At 33.6% G+C, this 14,573-nt stretch overlaps 2 protein-coding genes across 14 annotated transcripts in view; one reads left to right on the forward strand and one right to left on the reverse strand.

The window, feature by feature from the left end:
- Nucleotides 1-14,573, reverse strand: part of Nlg3 (Neuroligin 3) — a 613,493-nt gene that overhangs the window by 523,039 nt on the left and 75,881 nt on the right. The window lies entirely within an intron of this gene.
- Nucleotides 1-14,573, forward strand: part of LOC141452374 (neuroligin-4, Y-linked-like) — a 232,185-nt gene that overhangs the window by 12,842 nt on the left and 204,770 nt on the right. For 11 of the 12 annotated variants that reach the window (XM_074124418.1, XM_074124423.1, XM_074124422.1 and 8 more), the window contains 3 exons: nucleotides 499-732; nucleotides 1,017-1,176; nucleotides 4,090-4,195. The gene's annotated coding sequence lies outside the window, so the exon portion shown is untranslated. The remainder of the gene's footprint in view (nucleotides 1-498; nucleotides 733-1,016; nucleotides 1,177-4,089; nucleotides 4,196-14,573) is intronic. The other variant, XM_074124429.1, reaches the window with a different exon arrangement.

The raw sequence follows: 14,573 nt of genomic DNA on the forward strand, positions 1-14,573 counted from the left end.
TAGTATCAGGACTGGCATTAACTTTATGAACTCTAGAAAGTCTTGAGATCAGATATTATTTAGAAACATTCTAGACTGCTGATCTACTGAGGTAAGTAGTAAAGTAGATTGCCTATCTATTGGGGTAAACAGACCACCCAGTATTGACGTTACAATGGAAGGCACTGTACAGTATATAGGAAGTCTCATAAATGAATCTTATACATATAACAATCTTCTCTTGATTTAGAAAAAATCCTCTCTGGCAATAAAATTGTCTTGATGGATTCAATCAATGGAATGAAAAAAGATGTACATGGTTATGTATAATAAGGTAGAATACTCATGCGAAATAAAAATGGCTCGGTAATGAAATAATAATGGTGGTAGTCTTTCCGCTTTTAAGTCGCTTTGAATCACATTGTAACGACTTCATTTGTTTCTTTAAAAAAAAAAGGAAAAAATTCTAATAAATTTTAGCTTCTAAGGCTTGATCAGTTATTTATAAATATTTTCTAGGTATGGACCCATTAAAAAGATTGGTTGAAGAGTGGTGTTTTATATTCTTTTGCAATGGTCAATCCTGAGTAGAAGAATGCGAGAATGATCAAGAGCTATGTGGAAAACAAAGGTCGCTCTTATGATAAAAGATAGCAACCCTAACAAAGTGCAATAATGTCGAACTCGATATATGGCGAAAAAAAGTAGGACCAACTGCTGAATATTGGAACATTTTCTAAATGAAGAATGAAGGTATTTTCTGTATATTACTTATTTTAATATTTATTGATTCTTTAATTTAAGGTAAAACATTAAGGGTCATTGGCACTCAGAGCTTTTTTGCTGTACCTCTTGCCTCCGAGCAATTTTACCCCGTTACAGACAACAAAGTTCATCATCGGACAGGTAGCAGTAACATAAAGCTCCTAGTAAAACGAACTCTTTTTTTCAGCTACCCAGCTGAATTAAAACCTGGAGTCCCCTAATGGGGTCCTAGTACATTATTGTTAATGCTTTTTTTTTTGTTTTAATTTAAGGCTTGTCAGCATCTGAGGTCTTTGGTGTCTGGAGCTTTTTTCAGTGCACTCCCGGTCTCCGGACATTTTTTTCTCTTTAAAGAACAATGCCCATCACCGTAAGGAGTCCTAATGAACAGCTGGTATCGAACCCGGGATCTCCACGTTGGTAATCACTGAGGTATTATGTTTCTCATTATTATTATTATTATTATCTGCAAGGAAATATAAGGAATAAAGCTTATTATCTAATGGTTTCTATAAAACAATAATTACTTATTTAAGTGTTCGTCGTATCTTTTATTATTATAGACATATATTCCATAAATTTGTATTAATAAAGAGATGAAGAAATAAGAACGTTTGGAAAAAGTGGATAAATAGCAGGAGGCAAGATGGTACGGTAGGAGAAAGCGTTTTCTAATTTGTACGGCTGATGAAAAGTTGGATAGTAAAGGAAGACCGTGGAACTGAGGAACTAGTTGGTAATGTGCGGTGAAGCAAGAGGAGGCTGCCACCACCTGCACTGGCAAATAGGTGGGAGCAGCACGTTTCACCGCACCGCCTCCACCTTGCATTGCCGGTGGTACGCGGATCTGAAAGAGATGAAAGAATGTACGGCCTGTTGAAGAAGTTTAAGCCTTTCAGCAATTTTCACCCCCCTCTAAACTACTTGGTTGTTTCTTTGATTAGAATTACAACTTGCCTCTTTATCATCTTTTATGAAGAAGAAAAAGAAAAATTATTTCTGATTAATGCCATTCAATTATACAGGGAAATTATATTGTAAAATGCTTCCAAATCCGATATATATATATTTTCAGTACAAAATTATTGATAATTACTTTTAATTGCAAAACTATGGATTAATTAAATCTAAGGATAAATATTTCTTTCTCTTGGTTCTTAATGCTTTTTTGTTCTTTGTTTAGTTTTTTAATGCGAAAACAACTGCAGTTCTTTTAAAATATATTATTATTGCATTTGCTAATATGATTTGTTACGTTTGTGGTAAGGGCTCTAATAAGTAAAAGAATTCATGAAAGGACAAAATAAAAATTAATTACTACGATGAAACGTTTGAAATTCTTTTTCTTTTGTGAGCTAAGCTTGTAATGTTTGAAATTAATTCAGTTTCAACCGTGATAGTTTACATTCATATCAGTTAGTCGTAAATATAGTTTGTTTTATTAATCATTTTAATGGATATTAAAATGCATATTCTTATTCGTAGTTTGTTCCAAAATGATCGGTAAATTCTGGAAAAATTGAAGTTGTTATTAAAATGGCTGATGTGCTAATTTTTAGGGGAATAGCATGCCTTGATTTTTTTTTTAAATAATTGATTAAACAGAAAAAATATTATTTAAAAAGTTTGAAAAAAGCAAACTGCGACATGAATTTGATTCTTGCCTTTTTTTGAGTTGACTAACTTTTTAGCTATTTTAGGGCCGACTTTTTAATCATGGATAGTGAACATTATATGTCTGACGGAATTGGAGTTGAAGGTGCGTGTTGGCATTAGGGAGTGGTTCCACAAATGCCGGCTTCCCACTTTTTCTGGAGTTTCCTTGTAGAGGAAATTGGATTTGAGTTAGCAACCTCAACTTTCTTTTAATTTGGTGGAAAATAACCGTTGGTAGAGAAATTTATCAAGACTTTTCACATGAGTGAACAGCAAATAATTATACAATTAACGCATTTTTGCTTAATAATATGTCCCTAAATTTTATTACATATTCTGTAATAAACTGAAAACTTTTTGGCGTGCAGACGGAATAAAATATATTATGGTGTGTCGCGGGTACAAAAAGGTTTGGAATGCTGATCTTAACGACAGTCTAGAAACCGAAGTTTTCTTTTCTTCCCCAATTACAACCTTCCTCTTACTCACAAAACCAACAATTCTGGCAGCAGATAAAGCCTCGTTTCAAAACTTTTATCTTATTTACCAGCTACTTTCATTCTCTTTTAATTTTAACTTTGCAAACTTTTTTATTCAATATATTCTCGTAGAAGTGTTCAATTTAGTTTTCTTGGTTTATAATCTGATGAAGTTTGATTTATATTATCGAAACGTTGATTGTGAAAAAGAATTTGGTTTTATTTTAATATTATTGTAATATTACAGTATTATGTATTGTTCAATAGGCGGGACTATGGCCTCGCTATCGAAAGGCCTTCTGTGACCACTTAGCTGCCCAAAAACAAAATAACTTCAGCAACACAAGCCGAGTTTAGCCCAAAATCCAATTCCAGGCACTAACGTGGACCTGAACAAATCCAACAATAACCTGAAAAGGAAACATCCTGAGATCTTTCACCGTTAACCAATCCGAGCTAAAGTTCGGTATTAATCTCATTTGCCAAAAAGTTCGTCATTAGATAATCGCGGCTGTCCTTTGTCTCACAAACTCATCAACTCATCTAGTACGCGCCCTGCTAAATCCTTAAAATAAGCTTCCCATTAAGAGATACAAAGAATTAGTCATAATAGTGTATGAGATCGATATTTGCACGGAATCATCAGTTATTCTGGAACTCTAAATTTACACTGCTGACAACACCACGAGCTGAAAGAAAGGGGTGTTAAGAAAATTATTTGAACATTTAATCTTGATTTTTTTAATTTAAAACCGTTTTTAGGTTGATATACATCTTATTAATCAGGAATTAACACTTCATTTTTTTGATTATTCCTTGTAATTCTCTTTAATTAACTAAGCACTAATAAAAACTCAGATATTAAGTAAAAAGAAGAGCAAAACTATAAAATCTCTAGGTAGTTATGGTGGAGATAGCCTTTATATTGATATTCAGTGGCTGTCTTGCTACTAACTAATAAAAGAATAAAGTAGCTGGTAAAAGAACTTCAATGTAGAAAGTTTAGTCACTGAAGGTATACTAAAGAAGTAGAACATGAAGGAAACATGTTGTATTCTAGAAAAATAACTAAGAGAAAAGGCCTTAAGACGTATAAAGCACACTATTCACTAATAAGCTGTTCTATGGCTAGGTATTTTCACCAGTTTGTATTAATCTCTGCACAAATGACAAATAGAAAAAAATAACTTCTTTTCTTTTATTTTTTTAGGTGCATGATAGGTAATGCCATTGATGTCCTTAGATACCTCTTGACAGAATACACTCAAGCTTCATTATCTTGCAGTAAGCAGCTGCTAGGAAGAGGAAAATCTAAGGTATGTAGGCATGAACTGGGACATTTCCCCCAGAGTATTTTTAATGAGGAAATTCCTTCCTTCATTAATTATTTTTATAATTAAATTATATTTAATATATATTATTTTCATTAATTAAAGGCTTTTGAAAAAGTCTTGCCCTTTTGTTATTCTTCTTGTTCTGTTAATTGCTGGCTTAATCCCATCCTCAGGAGCTTTCTAACTTTCGAGCAGAAAACTCCAATAATTTCTAGCGTTAAATTCTGTTCCTTACATCCATTGCTCTACTATTTTTTGTTACTAACTCCAATCCTCTCATTGGAGGCCCTCTCACATCTTCTTCCTCATACTTATACTCATTCGTCCTTATTAGATACTCATCGATCATAGAGCGTAGAACAAATTTTTCTACCTCACCTGGTATCATCATTTCATTATTGTTTTTGTTTTCAAGCTGCAACACGTACAGAAATTTATTATATTGGAACTTAACAGGGACCTAGATTGTATTGTTCAATACTCTGATTTGCTTCAATCTCTTCTCATCTATAGTATAAAAATTTGTTTTCTGTAGGAGGCTTTATTCTTTTGGTAACTTTCGACGCATTTCTATAGGATTGTATTCGAAACCTTCGACATCGTTACAAAAGGTTTACAACGAAACAAAGGCATTACCAAACCATATTGCGCTTATTATCGCCGATTTTATTCGTGATATTATGCGTGTCCCTGACTGATTTCGGATTTTAATCCATAATCAGAAGTACAATAATTTAATCAGTTTGGTGTAGAGAATTCGACTTCATTTATATTACCACCTTAACATACTTTCTACCCTTGTAGAGAAGTGTGTTTGTGTCATTTAAAGTGTTATTGGATCGTAATAAAACATTTTTGAAAAAATAGTGAAATAAAATTAATTAAACTTAGTATGTGTGTAAGAGTACGTATGCTTTGTGCATAAGTAATGTTTTAAAATGGTAAAGTTGGTCTTGTCTTTCATTCGGGGGGCAAGCAAATTTAAGCAGAAAACACTGAATAATTATACTTTCATTCATTCTGAGAAATAATTATTGTTAAATTAATATGGATGAACGTGTAGTGAACAACTGCAACTTTACAATTCTAAAGTATTACCTAAGCAAAAAACATAAGGAACCCTTAAATACATGACTCTTGCTAGTTTCCTTAATATCATTTCATTATTTTTGTAAAAATGTTTTAAGGTTCATTTACATTTTAACTCGCACACATGTACATACACACCGTATAACCTTCCTCACTCAGTCAGCAAATAAAGTGTGGGGCGAAGTAAAGTAGAATTGTTTTCACCAAACTTATTAATTTACATCTAATGATAAGAAAGTCCGAAATCATCGTTGGTACAATTAACATGCATGCTACGTCAGATAAAATCAGCGATATTATCAAGCACTACGGACTTAAACACATTGCCAATTGTGCTTATTGTTTTGGAAGTCAATTTTCCAGCTTTTTCTTCAACTCTCTCAACGTACAATTATCTATTTTTCCGTGGACCAAAATCTCCTGATCCAACTCTGGTGGTTATTATCGCAAAACATATTTTGAACGAAGTGGGTTAAGCTTTGCTCTCTTTTTTTTTTCAGGCGTATGTATCACGAACAGTTGCATATATTTATTTATCACATCACTTTGATATGGCTTATCCTTGAAAATTGATTGCTTTTACATTTTGCACAGCTTCTCCATCTTTATACCTGCCTAAATAAAGGAAAATATAAAGGGGTTCTGAATGAACGACTAATAAATCTACTCTTCAATTAAATTTCTAATGAAGGAAGAACCATCTATATGAACCTAGGAAGTGCTTTGTTCCGAAATGCCAGTTACTTTGCGATTGAGGAAAAAGTGACTTTTGCAATTTTTGTTTTGTTTTTTTTTTTGGGTATTTTCTGTGATTATTGCTTATGTAGAACTTTCTCTATAACTATGTAAGCCGGTCTTTAAAAAATATCCCAATTTTTATTAACTGCAAGTAGATTTACGATTACTGCGAAGTGAACTGAAGTAAGTGAAAGTCATGTGAGTGACTCCCCGCTGAAATTTTTTCTTTTACTTAATATTAAGGCCGAATCAGAAAACCTCATGGATAAAATGAAATAAATGAACAGAAATTTTAAATGAACTGCTATATAGAAGTCTATAATAAAATATTCGTTAAAAGCAGTAAAGTGGAAAGATTGTTAGTTAAAGTGATTATTTTATTTGTATCAGTGTTACCATTTTGAACACCAAATTGACAGTCAATAATAACTTCTATTTTGGTTCTCGCTGTTCAGCATTAAATCCATTATTGAATGAATAAAAGTGAGAATTTACTGATGGTCTGGTACAACAAATAAATATAAATAATGAAAGGTTTCTGACAGGTGTTGTGATAAATGAAAATGTTAAAAAATAAAAATTTAAGTCGTTTCTCCGCGATATTTGTACTAAACGATCCAAAATGTGTAATAAGAAACAGAAGAGGGTAGTCTTTCTTTCTCTTTCCTAGGATCTTACAGTTCACTGTCCCTTGATGGGCAGTATTATCTGTAACGGAAGAACATTGTCTGGAGGAACATTGCACTGAGTAAAGCTCAGTACGCCAATGACAGATGTTGAGGCGCTTTAAATAGACATTGTTGTCTGTTAAGAAAGAACACTGCCGCTAAAAAAAAAAAAAAAACAGATTTGCCCAGTAGTTAGTACACTGGTCTTCCGGGAAGAAATACAGTATTCGACTCACTCTACCTTCAGATTTTATCTTCTCAATTAGCCTACCCTGCACTTGCTGTCGCGCAAAAAAAATTAAGGGTCAACCATTTTCTAAAAAAGGCTCCAGTTGTCAATTTCCTCAGATATTGATACAATATGTATTTGCTGAAAAAGAACATTGCTGATATGCCTCTAGCGTTTTGAAAGGCAAATTTTCTTCACCTACCTGATTTATTAATATTGGAATTACGATGAAATCTGTTACCCTACTCTGCATATTTAATTAATAATATGTTGTAATATACTGTCATTTAAATTCAACAAACGTTCCTAATATTTAATTTTAATTATTTGCGTATTTTACAAAATTATTGTAGTTCCAAACCAGGCTGATTTCTAAGTCCTTCCGTTTGCTCAAGAGAAGGAATGTCAAGTCTATGTTTTGTGTTCCTTTAAGCGTATATGACTCATTGTACACCACAGTCTTCTGTCTTTGACCCATAAATTCTGAAAATATGGGTCAAAATCGTTCATGATAATTAGAATTTCTAATTTTTTTTTATGAGCAGAGTTGGCTTCATGCAGATGTTTGTAGGGGCGATTGCCAAAGAGGGGAAGTAGCCATTTCCACCGGTCCTGGTTGTATGGCTTTCGGTATAATCGTTCTATAGTTTTGTCGTTTTGTAATCTTAGGGCGCAAACGCATTCGTTGCTGTCATCAATCTTATTGGTTTGTGTTGTCGATGCGCAGGTTGTCTTTTTTCTAATTTTAGCATTGTAGGTTAACGTTAATTTTTTATCCCTTAGATTAGGTGATAGCATTCCTGATTGAACGTAAACGCTCTGTATTGGACTTGGTCGGAAGATGCTCATAAAACTCAACCCTTCGTTGTGTTCTCTGTTAATTCCTCGCAGCCTTGACTTACTGCAGCTTTGGCTTCAAAATGCATTTATAAGCGAATCATTATCGTAAATATCTTCTTCCTGACTAATTTACAAGTATAAAAGATCATTAAAATTTAATAATATACAAGTACTTTGACAACTCACTATTTATATACATATACGAGGGGGTACCCAAAAATAACCGGAATTGCGTTGCCGCGCATGGAGCTTATGTAGTACGCATTTCTGCCGCTAGACGTGTATAGCGCAATTCCTTGCCAGTTCAGTCCTGCCTGTGTTGTCTGCCTGGCTTGTTCTGTTCATCTGCAGTGATTGTTTTTACCAGCGCTGTTTTGTTCTTTTTTCGTTTTTTATGATGGCAAGTTTAAGTGAACAACGTGCAGCTCTGAAATTTTGTTTTCTACTCGGCAAAAATGCTGCTGAAAGTGTTTTAATGTTGAAAACAGCTTACAAAGATGACGCTATGGGAAAAACTCAAGTATACGAGTGGTTTACTCGGTTTAAAAATGGCGACATGTCGATTGATGACAAACCTCGTTCTGGACGTCCATCAACTGCCTGAATCGACGAAAATGTTGAAAAAATTCGAGAGCTGGTGTTCACAGACCGTCGACAGACAATTGATCAACTGTCAGAGAGTAGTGGGTTATCTTGGAGCTCGGTTCAGCGAATTTTAACGGAAGATTTGGGGATGAAAAGGGTTGCTGCCAAGTTTGTTCCTCGAGTTCTGACTGACAATCAAAAAGAACATCGAGTTGAAACATGTCGTGCTTTGAAACAACAGCTTGAAACTGATCCAGACTTTCTGTCAAAGGTCATTACTGGTGATGAGTCATGGTGCTATGGTTATGACCCAGAAACAAAGCAACAGTCGAGCCAATGGAAGACGTCATCTTCACCCCGACCAAAAAAATGTCGTCAAGTCAAGTCAAACATCAAAACAATGCTGATTTGCTTTTTTGATGCCAAAGGCGTAGTCCATTCAGAGTTTGTCCCCCCAGGTCAGACCGTCAATCAAACCTTGTATTTGGAAGTTTTGAAAAGATTGTGCAATAGTGTTCGCCAAAAAAGACCCGATTTGTGGCAAACAGGAGACTGGTTCTTCCACCACGACAATGCACCTGCACACACAGCCACCTCTGTTACACAGTTTTTGGCTAAAAATGGCATGGTTCCGCTGCCCCACGCACCTTACTCGCCTGACCTGGCTCCGTGCGACTTTTTCTTATTTCCACGCATGAAAAAGGGCATGAAAGGTCACCGATTTGACAATATTGAAGAGGTCAAGAAAAAAACGAAGAAGGAGCTGTCAGCCATTTCTAAAGATGACTACAAAAAATGTTTCGAACAGTGGAAGCACCGGTGGGACAAATGTATTAGTTGTAATGGAGAGTATTTTGAAGGGGATAAGGTTGTTCTGTAATAAATTTGTAATTAAATAGCTTTTAAAAAATAATTCCGGTTTTTTTTGGGTACCCCCTCGTATTCGTCGTCTAATACTGTGTTATTAAAATTCTCAATAAAGTTAAATGTATTTCATCTTTTACACAGAAATTAAAATTAGTTTTTAATAATTTTTTAAAGAAAAACAAGTTTTATTATTCTTTAAATACTTCATCAATTTTGGTATTACTCAGAAATATTTATTATTTTTATACTAGAAATAAGATCAGCAACCTGCTCCTGTCTTGTTGAAGTAAAATATGTCCGCTATAAAATGGCAAGGTCGAGATGAGAAAGAAAAATAACATTGTGTGTCCCGTAATAACTCAGAATTCAATGGAAGCAACACAACCAGACAAACTAACCATCCGAGCTGTGTCACACAGCAGACGAGCCGCCCTATTTGAATAAGGCAAAAGTTTTAGACATCCACAAAACCATCAACTGACTTCAGCGGAAAAACCAACTTTAACGTATCTATATATATAATACTCAGACATAAAAAAAAAAAAAACTTGTTCTTAATATTCAATGGTTTTATCTAAGCTGTAAACTGAGGTGAAAAACGATGACAAAAATTGTTTTACCCTAACCCCAGTTTTCTTTAATTAAATTATTAATTATTAACTCTTCTGCCCCTTCTTCAGGAGAGCCTCTCGTCTAACTACCAAATTAGGTGCCGTGTGCGGAGGGAGACTAGCAAACTTTACTTTAAATTTCTAATATTAACTATTCAATAAAATCCAAGGCCTAATCCAGGAATCGAACCCAGTACCACAATACATCATAGCTCTAACGCTCGTCTCCTGTGACAACAAATTATTAATTAAATTATGTAAATAGTTACTAAAATTATCTGAAATCTCAAAAACGTAATCTCACTTCAAATAGTAGATACTCCTCAGAACTTCCCTAAAACGAAATTTCTTAGAATAATTAGCCCAATAAGTTATACGTAGTTTATGTAACGTGCATAGGAAGTTTAAACAAGTAAAGCTTAAAAGAGGGACCCATTTTTGGCCTGACCTAAAAATACCATCGCCCTGAAATAAATAAATGCTCAAATATGCTAGCTCTTCATTTCCGTAACTGCCAATGTCAAAGACCAAATCATATTATTACTTCAGTTTAGTTGTTAGAATTATTTTAAATTCTTTGCAAGCATATTTCTTGCATTCCTGATCGGTTTCGGACCTTCACCCATCATTTTAGGTGGATTACAGTTTATTATAAAGATTTTAACTTCACTTACGTTCTGTCTAGCCTTTTACTTGCCGACATCCACTCAGTTATAAGTTTCTCGCAGCTCCTACTTGGTACGTAAAAAAATTCTAAGTACGACTCTTCCCTACCAGATACCCAACACTTACTGGGCGGCACTAATAACCGTGCATCTTAACTGGTCTGATTAAGGTTTTGCAGAGTGAATTTAGCTTCTTTAGAGGAGTTACAGAATTTAAGCAATTTTTGGAGGGCAAACTAACATCTTTATCCTGACTCCAGTCTTGCCTTCATCTCAGCTCTGACTTTTTATTCTCAGTGACAACCCCTCCTAAATACTTGAAGGACTCCACGTGATTGTAGATGTTGTCCTCGATCTGCAGGTTATCCTGACTTCCCCTAAGTTCTCAGTAACTTTCCAAATACTTAGTTTTCTGTACGTTTATTTCCGAGTAAAATAAAAGGTATACTGGGTAAAGAAGAGTATTTGTTGTAAAATATTTATTCACATCACTGAACTGCTCTTCTTTATCTAAATCTGCCGTCAATGGTAAAAAGTACTCCTTTACACCTTACTGAAGAAATCTAATTCTATTTAACTATTTAATGCTTAATAAAATTGCTCAATTTTCAATTTCCCATGAGATTTAAATTCCAAAAAGTTTGTGAACAACGCGTGTCTAATCTGAATGGGCAGAGGGGTACAAAATGCAGCGAGGGGTTGTAATAGGTGAGAAGCCCATTATCATCCTGACTCCAAATCGAAAATTAGTATTTTCTTTATAGAGCTGCTAATGATAATTGTCGTCCAATCTTCTCTTTCCCTAATTTCAAATTGATGTTATTTCGAGAGTATATCAAAAAGAAGATTCACTAACTGATGAAAATATTTGAAGTCTTCCAGAAAATTATTATGAGAAACATAACAATTAAGCGTTTAGGTTCTGCCAAGTACTGTATGCATTTTTGATGAATTATGTCAAAAATGTTTCAATACGACATTTATCTAAGAAATGAACGCAAATGATTATTGCAACTTTTACGCATGATTTACATGGCAGCTTTACTACATTTTTATTGAATTATTAATGCAGCGAAAATTAAAATTATGATGAGATAACTTTATCTGGCCAAAAAACTTTTAGAAGAAACAAAACTTGTTTTTCAATTAACTTCTTCGTTTCAGTCAATCCAGCCTTTATTCATATTTTAATTAAAGACTAAAAAATTAGATTTACTTTTCCTCAAACAATAATGACCACATTTTCCTTCTGAAATATAAAACATATTTTATGAAGGACATTTTTAGAGAGAGAAAATTTACTATAAATTTAAGGGTGGATGCACAGTTATTATGTATTGCTACCTGTATACAGCATCCTTATCAGTTATATAGATATTCTTTAAATATACAAACAAAAATAGTATAATAATTCTCAACAGCCAAACATGCCATGATCACTCAATAATGGATAGTAATATGCAAAAATAGAATAAACAAAAATATACCTATAAATATACATCACATAATACCTGAATTCTTATTATCGTAAAAATAAATTAGGAAACTAATAATGCATGATGGTCGTCAATGTAAAGAATAATTTAAAGTCCCAAAAGGATCCAAGGAAATTTATAATGCCAGTTGATCAATTGTTTTGTACCAACCTTGGTCCTCATCGGTACTTACATAACGGATTATCGGACCTGTTTTCCGGGCAAACTTTAAGAGATGAAAATGCACCTGCAAAGTGGGTTGACCCATCCTCGTTCATAAAAGATTTATTTTATTTGTTTTTATTATTATTATTATTTGCAACCGAGGGGCTCACTATCTTCTGCTATTCCTTCACTTCAAGAACACTTTGCAGTAGGCAGAATCAATATTTATGTTTAGGACGTTTGCCTATTCCAATCCGGAAAAAGTGTCCTTTGAAAACAGATTTATTAACTTTCTCATTATTATGATACTGACGGATTAAAACTATTAAAAATTGGCCAAAAGACGACAGAAAAATATTGAATTTAGTTCATCTCTTTTAGTATTTGTGTAGATTTCTTACTTCAATTTTTTCACGATTGAAGTGAAGCATTGCATTCTTGCAGACAATGCAGTTATTCTGCTGAACTCTCTCATATTCCTATCTTTAATCAGCTGTCATCCAGGTTGATCATGTATTATGAAATAGACACTAGTCACTTTGAGGATCCTTGTTTTCTGATTGGTGTATAATTTATATTTCACGTTGTTTTTTTTTAGAAAGAAAATTCAATTTGCTTAAAAAAACATTAGAATCGTTCTCTCTAAATTATCTCCTCAAAAGAAAATATTGAAGAATGGCTACATTTAATAAAAACAGAAGGAAGAAGAAGTATTAAAAGAAGAAGAAGTCGTAAAAAAAACTGCTGAGTGCAAGTTCAGAGTTCGCCAGTACGCCAACTCAGCAAAACCAGTTAATTGGGCGTGGTTGAAACCTAAGAAAAAGCCATAGTTTACTCGAGACGATCGAATTTTCTTTATACTCTTGTCTTTAGGATAAGATTAAGATAAGGGGCTGAGAGGGCTTAAGTCTTTTAATCATTTTGTATGTACTCGTATATTACAATTATATTCTACCATAAAATGGGGAAGATTGTTCAAAGGTTTGTCAGAGAGCCTTCGTCTTTGCGACCCGCCGGTCTATTGTTTAAATAGGTGTTTTACTATAAGTTGGTCGATATATACGTCTTTTCAGATATTCACTTTGATATACCATTCACTAGAAATATCCGTTTGAGGCCTATTTCAATAAGGAAAAGTGTTGGTGCGTTTGTTGATGAATCCTCGGTAACTTAAGAACCAAAAGAAAAAAAAAAAATGTTTTTTAAAACCAGATTTTTATTTTTAGGGGTATCAAAACGTCTGTTTAATCTGTTATAAATATTGTGATTGGTGAGATTGGCGAAAACTTGAGTTATTTTTAACTTCACATATAACATCTCGAGTAGCTACCTACCATAAGAGATACACAATAATAAATATGACAGTAAAAGAGATGATAGCAATATACACATAGAAAAAACAAATACCTGGAACAATGGTTGGCCCTGTCTTTTGTAACTTGTAAAGCGCAGGTTTCATATCACAGTAATATCTAGTCGTTTGCGAAAATATCAAGAATGAATCGTTAGACTGTTTTAAAGAAAATTTCATGTTCATTTATGAAGTGCAAATTAAAACTTCAATGACATTAAACCTGCGGCATGAATAATTGACTATGACGAGGATAAAAATTTCAAAAAATTGTGACACCTTTTGGAGAATGAGAAGGGATGTCCTAGTGCCAGAATGGCTGACAAAGAAGGTAGAAGTTTGAAGGGTGCCAATCACAAAGCATTCAGGCCAAGTGCCACCAATGATAAGGAATAAAGAAAGTAATTTATACTACAAGCCCTTACAGAAAGGGTTGAAATATTATCAAACCTATCTGTTGTTTATGTTTTTATTTTTAGTTTTTATTTATTTATTTATTTTTTGGTTTGTCGTTTCGATGTAACTAGAAATTGACCATTACCAAAATTAGCGATTTCAATTTATTTTCTGGTATGTTGCACTTTTTAATCTTACTCTTTGTTTTGTTGAAACGTAAATTTATCAGGAATTTCACCTTTGTTACACTGTTTTCGCTACACTGCTGATACCAGTATGTACACCAGCTTCAATTACTCTTCGTCTAACTGCACATGACTTGTGGAGTTTGTTGATTGATTTATCTTACCTAGGTTTAGCTCATTATCATTACTGTAGCATTGAACAATGGGACATGATTTTCGTTTTTTTCTTCACTCTTTGTCTCACTCCGGCATATCCCTTACTTAAAACAAGCGATGCCTGTTTTTGTTTGTTTATAGCTTAAATATTTGTGTAACATTGAAAATACTTATTATCTTAATTAGCTTCCTGTAATTGCTATAGATTTTTACTATAATTGTATTAGAGACATTAATGTCTCAAATGGTTAAAATTCATATTATTTTACCTTCTCAGACCCCAATCCAACCTTATGTCAGTGGCCTTTCTTTAAAAAATCGCCTGGTTTATTTTATTGAT

Source organism: Rhodnius prolixus, unplaced genomic scaffold (assembly GCF_049639745.1).
Source record: "Rhodnius prolixus isolate KJV_2025 unplaced genomic scaffold, Rpr scaffold_3, whole genome shotgun sequence".
Taxonomy (NCBI): Eukaryota; Metazoa; Arthropoda; class Insecta; order Hemiptera; family Reduviidae; genus Rhodnius; species Rhodnius prolixus.